This window comes from Arachis hypogaea, chromosome 18 (genome assembly GCF_003086295.3).
Source record: "Arachis hypogaea cultivar Tifrunner chromosome 18, arahy.Tifrunner.gnm2.J5K5, whole genome shotgun sequence".
In the NCBI taxonomy this organism is placed as follows: Eukaryota; Viridiplantae; Streptophyta; class Magnoliopsida; order Fabales; family Fabaceae; genus Arachis; species Arachis hypogaea.
In genome coordinates, this window is record NC_092053.1 from 120890435 (window position 1) to 120905498 (window position 15064).

A 15064-nucleotide genomic window follows, 5' to 3' on the forward strand; every position below is an offset into this window, starting at 1 on the left:
ATAAGAGAAATCATAATCCTAAAACCTAAGAGAGAGGAGAGAACCTCTCTCTCTCTCTAAAACTATATCTAAAATATAAAATTTTGTGAATTATCAATGTTGTATCCCCTTTTGTATTTTATGAATGAATGGATTTCCCCACTTTATAGCCTCTAATTTGTGTTTTCTGGGCCGAAAACTGGGCCAAAAACAGCCCAAAAATTGCCCCTAGTGATTTCTGTTAATTCTGCAGATCGCGCAGGTCACACATACGCGTCGTCCACGCATTCGCGTCATTCAGCGATTTTCCTTGTCAAGCGTATGCGTCGTCCACGCGTTTGCGTCATTTGTGCAGACTCCAATCCATGCGTACGTGTCAGGCACGCGCACGCGTCGTTGCGATTTTCTCCATTCTGCGCGCTCGAGTGAGCCATGCGCGCGCGTCGGTATTCGCTGGTCATCTCCTTAGTTTCTTGTGTTCCTTCCATTTTTGCAAGCTTCCTCTCCATTTTCTAAGTCATTCCTGCCCTATAAAGCCTGAAACACTTAACACACGGGTCACGGCATCGAATGGTATAAAGGAGAATTAAAATATACTAATTAAAGATCTCTAGGAAGTAAGTTTTCAATCATAAAACAATATTAGGAAGAAATTATAAAATCATGCAAATCATATGAATAAATGGGTGAAGACTTGATAAAAACCACTCAATTAAACACAAGATAAACCATAAAATAGTGGTTTATCAACCTCTCCATACTTAAACATTAGCATGTCCTCATGCTAAGCTCAAGAGAAGCTATTAAAAGGTGAAGGGGAATGGTAAAACTTATGAAATGCAACCTATCTATATGAATGCAACTAAATGCTAAAATAATTTTTCCTACTTGGTTAAAAGTAAATAAGCTCTTCAAGACAAACACAAATCAGATTTCACTAATTCAAATTATACAATAAAAGACAAGTAAACTTGTAAGAAGACAGGTCATGAAAGCAGAGAACATAGAATCAAGCATTGAACCCTCACTGGTAGTGTATATGCACTCTAATCTCTCAAGTGTCTAGGGTTAATTCACTCTACTCTTCTCTAGTCATACTTTCTAAACTTTGTTCTTCATCTAACCAATCAACAAAAATTTAATGTACTAATGCAAACATCATGAGGTCTTTTCAGGGTTGTAATAAGGTAAGGGTGAGGATATATGTATGGCCAAGTGAGCTATAATATGAATCTTTAATTAACCTAAGCTCTTCACCTATACACACACTCTATGTACTTCTAAAATCATGCCTAGCTACCCAAAATTTCCATTTTTGCATATCATACTCATGTATTTAATTTTATCACATATGCATTGATTTTTCATTAACTTAACATTGGGGTAATTTTGTCCCCTTATTTAATTACTTATTTATTCATTTATGCTGGAAATATATATTTTTATTTTTTTATTTTTTTTCTTTTTTTATAAAAGCAAACCATAACATATCAATGCACATGGATATTTGATTTTTCAGGTTTCACATGAGTAGGTACCCAAATTCTCAATATTTTATCATTTAAACACTGTACACTTTCGTTAACCCAAGTACCCATAGTTTCCCTACACTTAGTTAACACACTATCTTAAGCTAACCAAAGATTTAATTGGGGTATTTAATTTGTTTTTCTGTTTAAGGCTAGTGATGTGGTAAAATATAGAACAAATGGGGATTAAAAGGCTCAAAGTGGCTGATAAAAGTAAATGGAAGGGTAGGCTATTTGGGATAAGTGAGCAAAAACAAATGATGGCCTCAATCATATGCAAGCATGTAAATACACTAAATAATGGACATATAGACTGAAACAAAATAAAGATCACAATTATAGAGAAAAAAACACACAAGAATTAAAATATTATGGTTAAATAGTGTAACCATGTAATTAAGCTCAAATCTCATGGGTTGTGTTCTTTAGCTATAATTTATGTTCCAATTTACAATCTTCAAACAATTTTAACACAAAAATTTTAATTTAAATTAGTGAAATACTATAAAGTCTGGAAAAGAAACTCATTACTTTAACCAAGCAGTGGTAAAATATACACAAAATCAAGAAAATATGCAATAAAACATGTAAATGCAACAATGAACTAATAAAGAAAATAAGACATTGGTGTTGGAAAGAAAATAACTAACCCATGGAGATCGGTATCGACCTCCCACACTTAAAGATTGCACCGTCCTCGGTGCATGTTAAGAAGTGCAAGTGGACGGGTTGCTACAACTGATGCTTTTCTCCCAAAGAATGTGCAAGTGGACTTGTTTGTCTCCTCATGTAAAAGTTTTTTGTTTCCCTTCCTCGGTGGCCATCCTGAAAAAAGAGGAAAAAGAAGAAAAGTAACCCAGAAATAAAGATAAAAAACAAATAAAATATGGGTGTTAATGCCAAATAATAAGGGTCTCAATTACATGGTAGCTACAACATGCAAGTGAGAAAACAATAGAAGTACATGGCATACCAGTGGTGCAAAATTTGCAACAAAGGGGAAGAGAGTGTGGGTAATGCAAGATAGTATAAGCTCATGTCAATGCAAAAGGAATACCGGTATTATAAAAATTAGCATTGACTTATGAATAATAACACCCAACAGTTTAAAACAAGTCACGAAGCACTAAAATAATTCAAGATGCACAGTTGAATAAGAAAATTTAACACCAATGGAAAAATAATAAATTTAGAAAAGAAAATAAAAATATGCACAAAATTAAAATGCAATGAATGAAAATATACAAATAAATTAAGTAAAATAGAATGGAAGTGAAGAGGGATGAGAGGTTAAAGGGATGAAAAAGAAGAAAATAAGAAAGGAGGAAGAAAGAAGGAGAGAAGTGGTGCACGAAATTGTGATTTCAATGGCGCCAACAACTTGGTACGCAGAATTATAATCTCAACTCTTTTTCACAACTTCGCACAACTAACCAACAAGTGCACTGGGTCGTCCAAGTAATACCTTACGTGAGTAAGGGTCGATCCCACGGAGATTGTCGGCTTGAAGCAAGCTATGGTCATCCTTGTAAATCTCAGTCAGGTGGATTCAAATGGTTATGAGGTTTTGATAATTAAAATATAAATAAAATATAAAATAAGATAAAGTTACTTATATAATTCATTGGTGGGAATTTCATATAAGCGTCTGGAGATGCTTTGTTGCTTCAGAACCTCTGCTTTCCTATTGCTTTCTTCCAACCATACATTACCTCCTTCCATGGCAAGCTGTATGATCCTCTTGGATGAAAACAAATCCATATGCGCTGTCACCGCACGGCTAATCATCTGTCGGTTTCCGCTAGTGTCGGAATAGGACCATTGTCCTTTTGCGCACTGTCACTTGTGCCCCACATTCACAGGTTTGAAGCTCGTCACAGTCATCCCTTCCCAGTTCCTACTCGGAATACCACAGACAAGGTTTAGACTTTTCGGATCCCAGGAATGCTGTCAATGGTTCTCGCCTATACCACGAAGACTCTGATCTCACGGAATGGAAGGCTCTGTTGTCAGGAGAGGCAACCATGCGTCGTGAACCAGGAGGCTAAGAGATACACACTCAAGCTATTGCAGATAGAATGGAGGTGTTTGTCAGGCACGCGTTCATAAGTGAGAATGATGATGAGTGTCACGGATCATCACATTCATCCGGTTGAAGTACGAGTGAATATCTTAGAGAAGAAGTAGGCGTGAATTGAAGAGAAAAATATAGTACTTATATTAATTCATGAAGAACAGCAGAGCTCCACACCTTAATCTATGGGGTGTAGAAACTCTACCGTTGAAAATACATAAGAACAAAGTCTAGGCATGGCCGTAAGGCCAGCCTCTAAACGTGAACATACAAGTTCAAAAGATCAAAGATCAAAGTGCTCAAAGATTAAAGATGATCCAAGATGAAAAGATGAAAATACAATAGCAAAAGGTCCTATTTATAATGAACTAGTAGCCTACGGCTTACAAAAATAAGTAAATGATGCAGAAATCCACTTTCGGGTCCCACTTGGTGTGTGCTTGGGCTGAGCATCGAAGCTTTTTCATGCTTAGGCTGTTCCTGGAGTTAAACGCCAGCTTTGGTGCCAGTTTGGGCGTTTAACTCCAATTCTGGTGCCAGTTTGGGCGTTTTATGCCAGAACTTTTAGGCTAACTTTGAATGCCGGTTTGAGCCATCAAATCTCCGGCAAAGTATGGACTATTATATATTGCTGTAAAGCCCAGGATGTCTAATTTCCAACGCAATTGAGAGCGGGCTGATTGGGCTTCTGTAGCTCCAGAAAATTCACTTCGAGTGCAAGGAGGTCAGAATCCAACAGCATCTGTAGTCCTTTTTCAACCTCTGAATCAGATTTTTGCTCAGGTCCCTCAATTTCAGCCAGAAAATACCTGAAATCACAGAAAAACACACAAACTCATAGTATAGTCCAGAAATGTAATTTTTATTTAAAAACTAATAATTATATACTAAAAACTAACTTAATCATACTAAAAACTACCCAAAAACAAAGCTAAAAAGCGTATAAATTATCCGCTCATCACAACACCAAACTTAAATTGTTGCTTGTCCCCAAGCAACTAAAAACAAAATAGGATAAAAAAAGAGAATATACAATAAATTCCAAAAACTTCTATGAAGATCAGTCTTAGTTAGATGAGCGGGGCCATTAGCTTTTTGCTTCTGAACAGTTTTGGCATCTCACTTTATCCTTTGAAGTTCAGCATGATTGGCATCTATAGGAACTCAGAATTCAGATAGTGTTATTGATTCTCCTAGTTCAGTATATTGATTCTTGAACACAGTTACTTAATGAGTCTTGGCTGTGACCCTAAGCATTTTGTTTTCCAGTATTACCACCAGATACATAAATGCCACAGACACATGACTGGGTGAACCTTTTCAGATTGTGACTCAGCTTTGCTAGAGTCCCCAATTAGAGGTGTCCAGAGCTCTTAAGCACACTCTTTTTGCTTTGGACCATGACTTTAACCGCTCAGTCTCAAGCTTTTCACTTGACACCTTCACGCCACAAGCACATAGTTAGGGACAGCTTGGTTTAGCTGCTTAGGCCAGGATTTTATTCCTGTGGGCCCTCCTATCCATTAATGCTCAAAGCCTTGGATCCTTTTTCTACCCTTGCCTTTTAGTTTAAAGGGTTACTGGCTTTTTCTGCTTGCTTTTTCTTTTTCTTTCTTTTCTTTTTTTTCTTTATTTTTTTCGCCACTTTTTTTTCGCAAGCTTTTTCACTGCTTTTTCTTACTTCAAGAATCAATTTTATGATTTTTCAGATTATCAATAACATTTCTCTTTTTTCATTATTCTTTCAAGAGCCAACAATTTTAACATTCATAAACAACAAATTCAAAAATATGCACTGTTCAAGCATTCATTTAGAAAAACAAAAAGTATTGACACCACATTAAACTATTTTAAAATTTAAAATTCATGTACTTCTCTTTCTTTTTCAGAAAACATTTTTTTCATTTAAGAGAGGTGAAGGATTCATAGGACATTCATAACTTTAAAGCATAGGCACTAGACACTAATGATCATGTAATGAAAATGCAAACATAGATAGCACATAAAGCATAAAAATAAAAAAAACAGTAAGATAAGAACAAGGGAATCAAAGAACGGGTCCACCTTAGTGATGGCGGCTAGTTCTTCCTCTTGAAGATCCAATGGAACGCTTGAGCTCCTCTATGTCTCTTCCTTGCCTTTGTTGTTCCTCCCTCATGGCCCTTTGGTCTTCTCTAATTTCATGGAGGAGGATGGAATGCTCTTGGTGCTCCATCCTTAGTTGTTCCATATTGGAACTCAAATCTCCTAAGGAGGTTTTGATTTGCTCCCAATAGTTGTGTGGAGAAAAATGCATCCCTTGAGGCATCTCAGAGATTTCTTGATGAGGGACTTCCTCATGCTCTTGTTGAGGTCCATAAGTGGGCTCTCTCATTTGCTCCATCCTCTTTTTAGTGATGGGCTTGTCCTCTTCAATGAGGATGTCTTCTTCTATGACAACTCCAGCTAAATTGCATAGGTGACAGATGAGATGAGGAAAGGCTAATCTTGCCAAAGTGGAGGTTTTGTCAGCCACTTTGTAGAGTTCTAAGGATATGATCTCATGAACTTCTACTTCCTCTCTATTCATGATACTATGGATCATGATAGCCCAGTCTATTGTAACTTCAGACCGATTGCTAGTAGGAATTATAGAGCGTTGGATAAACTCCAACCATCCCCTAGCCACAGGTTTGAGGTCAAGCCTTCTTAATTGAACCGGCTTCCATGACTCGGAGGTGGAAGCTTTTACCTTCCCTTTCCTCTTTCTAGAGGTTTTTCCGGCCTTAGGTGCCATAAATGGTTATGGAAAGACAAAAAGCAACGCTTTTACCACATCAAACTTAGAAGGTTTGCTCGTCCTTGAGCAAAAGAAGAAAGAAGGAAGGAGAAGAAGAAGAAAATGGACGAGATGGAGATGTGTGATTGGTTCGGCCAAGGGGGAAAAGGAGTGTTTATGATGTGTGGAAATGAATGAGGGATGAGGGGTTTATATAGGAGTGGAGAGAGGGGTAGGGTTCGTGTATTAGGGGTTGGGTGTTTAAGGGAAAGGATTTGAATTTGAATTGTGAGGTGGGAATTATGGGGAAGAGTGGTGGAAGGGAAATGGAGGTGATTGGTGAGGGGTATTTGGGGAAGGGTGTTATGGGAAGGTGTGAAGAAGAGAGAGAGAGAGAGTTGAGGTAGGTGGGTATCCTGTGGGGTCCACAGATCCTGAGGTGTCAAGGATTTCTCATCCCTGCACCATTTTGGCGTGTAAACGCCCCTTGGAGTGCCAATCCTGGCGTTAAACGCCAGGTTGCTACCATTTCTGGTGTTTAATGCCAGATTTTCTTCCCTTTCTGGCGTTAAACGCCAACTTGGTGCCCTTTTCTGGCGTTAAACGCCCAGAATGGTGCCAGACTAGGCGTTTAACGCCCATTCTACTACCCTTACTGGCGTTTAAACGCCAGTAAGCTCATCCTCCAGGGTGTGCTATTTTCAATGCTATTTTTGGTTTTAGATTTTATTTTTGTGACTCCACATGATCATCATCCTAAAGAAAACATAAAATAACAATAGAAATTGAACATAGATAAGTAAAAAAAATTAGGTTGCCTCCCAACAAGCGCTTCTTTAATGTCAATAGCTTGACAAAGGGCTTCATGGAGCCTCACAGATACTCAGAGCATGATGATGGCCTCCCAACACCAAACTTAGAGTTTGAATGTGGGGGCTCTGTTTGACTCTGCATTGAGAGAAGCTTGTCATGCTTCTTCTCCATATGTATAGAAGGAGATTCTTTAGCTTTAAACACAAGGTAGTCCTCACTCACTTGAAGGACCAACTCTCCTTTGTCAATATCAATCACAGCTTTTGCTGTGACTAGGAAAGGTCTGCCAAGGATGATGGATTCATCCTTATTCTTCCCAGTGTCTAGGATTATGAAGTCAGCAGGGATGTAAAGGCCTTCAACCTTTACCAAGACATCCTCTACAAGTCCATAAGCCTGCTTTCTTGAATTGTCTGCCATCTCTAGTGAGATTCTTACAGCTTGTACCTCAAAGATCCCTAGTTTCTCCATTACAGAGAGGGGCATAAGGTTTATACTTGACCCTAGGTCACACAGAGCCTTCTCAAAGGTCATGGTGCCTATGGTACATGGTATTAAGAATTTTCCAGGATCTGGTTTCTTCTGAGGTAATGTCTGCCTAATCAAGTCATTCAGTTCATTGGTGAGCAAGGGGGGTTCATCCTCCCGAGTCTCATTACCAAATAACTCAGCATTCAGCTTCATGGTTGCTCCCAGATACTTAGCAACTTGCTCTTCAGTGATATCTTCATCCTCTTCAGAGGAAGAATACTCATCAGAGCTCATGAATGGCAGAAGTAGGTTCAATAGAATCTCTATGGTCTCTATATGAGCCTCAGATTCCCTTGGTTCCTCAAAGGGGAACTCCTTTTTGTTCAGAGGACATCCCATGAGGTTTTTCTTACTGGGAATCACGTCCTCCTTACTCTCTCTAGGTTCGGCCATGTTAGTCATGGTTATGGCCTTGCACTCTCTCTTGGGATTTTCTTCTGTATTGCTTGGGAGAGTGCTAGGAGGAGTTTCAGCAATTCTCTTACTCAGCTGACCCACTTGTGCCTCCAAATTTCTAATGGAGGATCTTGTTTCATTCATGAAACTTAGTGTGGTCTTAGATAGATCAGAGACTATGGTAGCTAGGCCAGAATGACTCTGCTCAGAGTTCTCTGTTTGTTGCTGAGAAGATGATGGAAAAGGTTTGCTATTGCTAAACCTATTTCTTCCGCCATTATTATTGTTGAAGCCTTGTTGAGGCTTCTGTAGCTCCTTCCACGAGAGATTTGTATGATTTCTCCATGAAGGATTATAGGTGTTTCCATAGGGTTCTCCCATGTAATTCACCTCTTCCATTGCAGGGTTCTCAGGATCATAAGCTTCTTCTTCAGAAGATGCTTCTTTATTACTGCTGGATGCAGCTTGTATTCCAGTCAGACTCTGAGAAATCATATTGACTTGCTGAGTCAATATTTTATTCTGAGCCAATATGGCATTCAGAGTATCATTCTCAAGAACTCCTTTCTTCTGAGTTGTCCCATTATTCACAGGATTTCTTTCAGAAGTGTACATGAACTGGATATTTGCAACCATTTTAATGAGTTCCTGGGCTTCTTCAGGCATCTTCTTCAGATGAAGAGATCCACCAGCAGAGTTGTCCAATGACATCTTGGACAGTTCAGACAGACCATCATAGAATATGCATATGATGCTCCATTCTGAAAGCATGCCAGAAGGACACCTTCTGATCAACTGCTTGTATCTTTCCCAAGCTTCATAGAGGGATTTGCCTTCCTTCTGTCTGAAGGTCTGGACTTCCACTCTAAGCTTACTCAATTTTTGAGGTGGAAAGAACTTTGCCAAGAAGGCATTGACCAGCTTTTCCCAAGAGTTCAAGATTTCTTTAGGTTGTGAGTTCAACCATGTCCTAGCTCTGTCTCTTACAGCAAAGAAAAAAAAGCATAAGTCTGTAGACCTCGGGATTAACCCCATTGGTCTTAACAGTGTCACAGATTTGCAAGAATTCAGCTAAAAACTGATGAGGATCTTCCAATGGAAGTCCATGAAACTTGCAATTCTGCTGCATTAGAGAAACTAATTGAGGCTTAAACTCAAAGTTGTTTGCTCCAATTGCAGGAATTAAGATGCTCCTTCCACAGAAGTCAGAAGAGGGTGCAATAAAGTTACCAAGCATCTTCCTTGCATTGTTGGCATTGTTGTTATTTTCGGCTGCCATGTCTTCTTCTTTTTCAAAAATTTCTGTTAGGTCCTCTCCAGAGAGTTGTGCTTTAGCTTCTCTTAGCTTCCTCTTCAAGATCCTTTCAGGTTCCGGATCAGCTTCAACAAGAATGCCCTTGTCCTTGTTCCTGCTCATAAGAAAGAAAAGAGAACAAGAAAGTATGGAATCCTCTATGTCACAGTATAGAGATTCCTTGAGGTGTCAGAGGAAAACAGGAATAGAGGGATGAGGTAGGTAGATACGAATTTGAACATATGAAGAAGGAGAGAGAGTCCAAATTACTAATTGAGGAGGAGTGTTAGTCCTTAAATAGAAAGATGTGAGAAGGGAGAAAAATTTTTGAAAACAAATTTTTAAATAAAACTAAAAATTTTAAAATAATTAAAAAGAATTTTGAAAAAGTGGTTGATGGTTTTTCGAAAATTAAAAGTGAGAAAGTGGTTAGGTGATTTTGAAGAAGATTTTGAAATCAGTAATAAAAAAGATATGATTGAAAATTATTTTGAAAAAGATGTGGTTGAGAAGATATGATTGAAAAATAATTTAAAAAGATTTGATTTTTTTTAAAAATTAAAGTTGATTACTTGACTAATAAGAAACTAAAAGATATTATTTTAGAATTTAAAGATTGAACCTTTCTTAATAGGCAAGTAACAACTTGAAATTTTTGAATCAAAACATTAATTGTTAGCATTAATTTCAAAAATTATAAAATAAAAATAAGAAAAAGATTTTGAAAATCAAATTTTAAAATTTTCGAAAATATTAAGAAGGAAATTGAAAAAGATTTGATTTTGAAAAAGTATGAAGATTTGAAAAAGATTTGAATTAAAAACTAACTTACCTCCCTTGTGTTGTCCTGGCGTTAAACGCCCAGAATGGTATCCATTCTGGCATTTAACGCCCAAAATACTACCCTTTTGGGCATTTAACGCCCAGCCAGGTATCCTGGTTGGCGTTTAAACGCCAGTTTTTCTTCCTCACTGGACGTTTTGAACGCCCAGCTTTTTCTCTATAATTCCTCTGCTGTATGTTCTGAATCTTCAATTCTCTGTATTATTGACTTGAAAAGACATAATTTTGAAAATTTTTTTAAATTTTTAATGATGAGAGAGAGCAACAACAAAATGAAACTAATCATGAATAACTAAGATCAAATAAACAATGCATGCAAGAACACGTTGAATGTCAAGATGAACATCAACACATATTTTTAAGAAAAGAATGACATGCAAGACACCAAACTTAGAAATTTTTATTCTATAGACACTAATAATTCAAAAATGCATATGAAAAATAAGAAAAGACACCAAACAAGAGAATTCAAAGATCATACCAGAGAAAATCATCAAGAACAACTTGAAGATCAATGAAGAACATAATGCATGAAAATTTTTTTCAAAAATTTTAAGAAAATTAAAAAGATGCAATTGACACCAAACTTAAAATGTGACACTAGACTCAAACAAGAAACACAAATTATTTTTATTTTCACGGTTTTATCAATTTTTTTTGCATTTTTTGAAAATTGTTTTGAAAAAGAAAATAAGGAAATTCAAAATTTTTTTTATACGAATTCCAGGAATCATGCAATGTTAGTCTAAAACTTCAGTCTAAAAAGATTAGACATGGCTAGCCAAGCTTCAGCAGGACATTACATACAACAGCCAAATTGATGGGAATCAACCAGCTCCTGTGATGATAAAAGCATCATCTGAAACTCTAGAATTCATTCTTAAAAATTCTGAAGAACATAGAATAATTTATTTTTTTGAAAATTTTTTCGAAAATAAAAAGCTTAAAAATAAAATAAAATTACCTAATCTGAGCAACAAGATGAACCGTCAGTTGTCCAAACTCGAACAATCCCCGGCAACGGCGCCAAAAACTTGGTGCACGAAATTGTGATCTCAATGGGGCCAACAACTTGGTACGCACAATTGTAATCTCAACTCTTTTTCACAACTTCGCACAACTAACCAGCAAGTGTACTGGGTCGTCCAAGTAATACCTTACGTGAGTAAGGGTCGATCCCACGGAGATTATCGGCTTGAAGCAAGCTATGGTCATCCTTGTAAATCTCAGTCAGGTAGATTCAAATGGTTATGAGGTTTTGATAATTAAAATATAAATAAAATATAAAATAAGATAAAGTTACTTATGTAATTCATTTGTGGGAATTTCAGATAAGCGTCTGGAGATGCTTTGTTGCTTCCGAACCTCTGCTTTCCTATTGCCTTCTTCCAACCATGCGTTACCTCATTCCATGGCAAGCTGTATGATCCTCTCGGATGAAAACAAATCCATATGCGCTGTCACCGCACGACTAATCATCTGTCGGTTCCCGCTAGCGTCGGAATAGGACCATTGTCCTTTTGCGCACTGTCACTTGCGCCCCACATTCGCAGGTTTGAAACTCGTCACAGTCATCCTTTCCCAGATCCTACTCAGAATACCACAGACAAGGTTTAGACTTTTCGGATCCCAGGAATGCTGTCAATGGTTCTCGCCTATACCACGAAGACTCTGATCTCACGGAATGGAAGGCTCTGTTGTCAGGAGAGGCAACCATGCGTCGTGAACCAGGAGGCTAAGAGATACACACTCAAGCTATTGCAGATAGAACAGAGGTGTTTGTCAGGCACACGTTCATAAGTGAGAATGATGATGAGTGTCACGGATCATCACATTCATCCGGTTGAAGTACGAGTGAATATCTTAGAGAAGAAGTAGGCGTGAATTGAAGAGAAAAATATAGTACTTATATTAATTCATGAAGAACAGCAGAGCTCCACACCTTAATCTATGGGGTGTAGAAACTCTACCGTTGAAAATACATAAGAACAAAGTCTAGGCATGGCCGTGAGGCTAGCCTCTAAACGTGAACATACAAGTTCAAAAGATCAAAGATCAAAGTGATCAAAGATTAAAGATGATCCAAGATGAAAAGATGAAAATACAATAGTAAAAGGTCCTATTTATAATGAACTAGTAGCCTAGGGTTTACAAAAATAAGTAAATGATGCAGAAATCCACTTTCGAGGCCCACTTGGTGTGTGCTTGGGCTGAGCATCGAAGCTTTTTCATGCTTAGGCTGTTCCTGGAGTTAAACGCCAGCTTTGGTGCCAGTTTGGGCGTTTAACTCTAATTCTGGTGCCAGTTTGGATGTTTTACGCCAGAATTTTTAGGCAAACTTTGAACATCAGTTTGGGCCATCAAATCTCAAGAAAAGTATAAACTATTATATATTGCTGGAAAGCCCAGGATGTCTACTTTCCAACGCAATTGAGAGCACGCCGATTGGGCTTTTGTAGCTCCAGAAAATCCACTTTGAGTGCAGGGAGGTCAGAATCCAACAGCATCTGCAGTCCTTTTTCAGCCTCTGAATCAGATTTTTGCTCAGGTCCCTCAATTTCAGCCAGAAAATACCTGAAATCATAAAAAAATACACAAACTCATAGTAAAGTCCAGAAATATAATTTTTATTTAAAAACTATTAATTATATACTAAAAACTAACTAAATCATACTAAAAACTACCCAAAAACAATACAAAAAAGCGTATAAATTATCCGCTCATCAAGAAGATAGAATAAAATGGAGGGAAATTAAAAATGGGACACGACGCGCGCGCGCAGGGCACGCGTGCACGTGAAAACTGCATTAACCATGGGACGCGTAAGCGTCGCCCAGGCGTACGCGTGGGTGGTCAGAATTTAAAATGACGCGCACGCGTCAGGGATGCGTACGCGTGGGTGATTTTGTGCCTTGGGCACAGTGCCCGCACCAGGCCAGCACAACTTTCGGCCTGACACCTCTTTACGCCGATTTGTAGGGTCACGCATACACGTGGGTGACGCGTACGCATGGAAGGCTGATTTTGCAATTGACGCGGACGCGTCAGGGACGCACACGCGTGGGCGTGTTTGTGCCTAAAGCACGCCTCCAGCCACGCTTTCGTGTGACTTTCTACTTCTTTTCTTCTTGTTTCGAAAGCACCTATGAGGCGGGCGCGTCAGCGACGCTTACGCGTCGCGTGCATTTTTTTATGCAATATGCAAGATGTAGATGTTATGAATGATTCGAGAGAAAATAAAATAAAATAAAATGAAACTAGAAACAAATAAAATGAAATAAAATTAAAATTGAAGAAGGGGCGATCATACCGTGGTGGGTTGTCTCCCACCTAGCACTTTAGTTAAAGTCCTTAAGTTGGACATTTGATGAGCTCTTTGTTATGGTGGCTTGAGTTTGAACTCATCCAGAAATCTCTACCAATGCTTGCAATTCCAATATCCTCTGGGGTCCCAAACTAGGCATGTAAAGCCTTCGAGCAAATCAAAGCAGGTTTTCAGGCTCCACAGGTGTTGATTGTCAGAATAAATCTCAGGATCCCAAACCTTGCTTTTGTACCCATCTTTGCTGTTATCTTCATTATTCCAACCGGGCAGTACACAACCTAAATTTTTTCTGAAATACCCAAACTTCTTCTGAAATTCATTCACTCGAGCTCTATACCAATCCTTGCACTTCCATTTGGAGCGTGGAACCATATTGAACCTTAGGTGCCAACTATTATTACCAACCATCTCCCTCTTGCTCTTAAAGCCACAAAGAGCTCTAAGCTGGCCATCGGTTTCAAGAAAACCATATTCAAGTGGAAAGGTAAAGATAAAGGCTAAGGATTTCACCCACTTGAAGTTTGTATTAGGTGGTAGTGGCCGTGGGAGAGGTGTTTCTGGTGGTTCTGCAAGTTCTACTTCCTTGTACTCCTCTGTGAATTTTTCTATTTCCTGACAGACCTCTTCAATTGCAACCTCGTCTTGATCAAAGTCTTCAATTTTTTCCTCATCACTCAAGTCATAAGTTGGAGGTCGAGAAAAGTCTACTTCCACATCATCTTCATATTCACTCGAGGCAGAATCTTCAGTCTCAAAGTATTCAATTACAGATGCAAATTCATTACTAGGAGAGCTTGATTCATGATCATCATTACCAAAGAAACTTGCTTCTTGATTTGTTTCGTCTAGTTCTTCATAAGATTAATGCTTTGGGAGTTGTGCACTATCCTCTTTAGCATCAATTACAAATTTCTGGGCGGAATTTTCCACAACTCTTGCTTCCCATGGAGGTTCAGCGTCTCCTAAGTCTTCAACGAATTCTTCTTCCTTGATAATTTCATCTTCCTCTACTTGTTCCAGTACAAAGTCGTGCTCTTTACTGTCCACTGGAGCCTCTAGTGTCTCCTTCGTACTGGGGGCTAATCGGTTTATCGCTTGCTCTAATTGATGAAGGGTTGCATGAAATTGGTTCACTGTGTCCTTGAGACGTTCCTGTGATTCTTGGTTCGACAGACATGGATATGGTACATATGGAAGTGGTGGTCCTCGGGAGTAATTGGATTGGAATTGGGGTGGGTAGAGGTTAGGGGCATATGGAGGTGAATGGTTGTGGTTGGCTTGTGAGTATGGTGGTTCAAAGCTATGTTGAGAAGGTGGTTCATTGGCATATGATGGAGCTTGCTGGTAACTACAAGGAGGTCCACTATATCTATCATCTTGGTATGCACCTCGGAATGGCTCTTGACCATAGTAGTTTGGTGGAGGTTGGTTGTCACAAAAAGGTCCACCATAACTATTGTCTTGGCATGCATTGTGGAATGGTCGTTGTTCATGGTACCTTGGAAGGTGTTGTTGCCGAAAG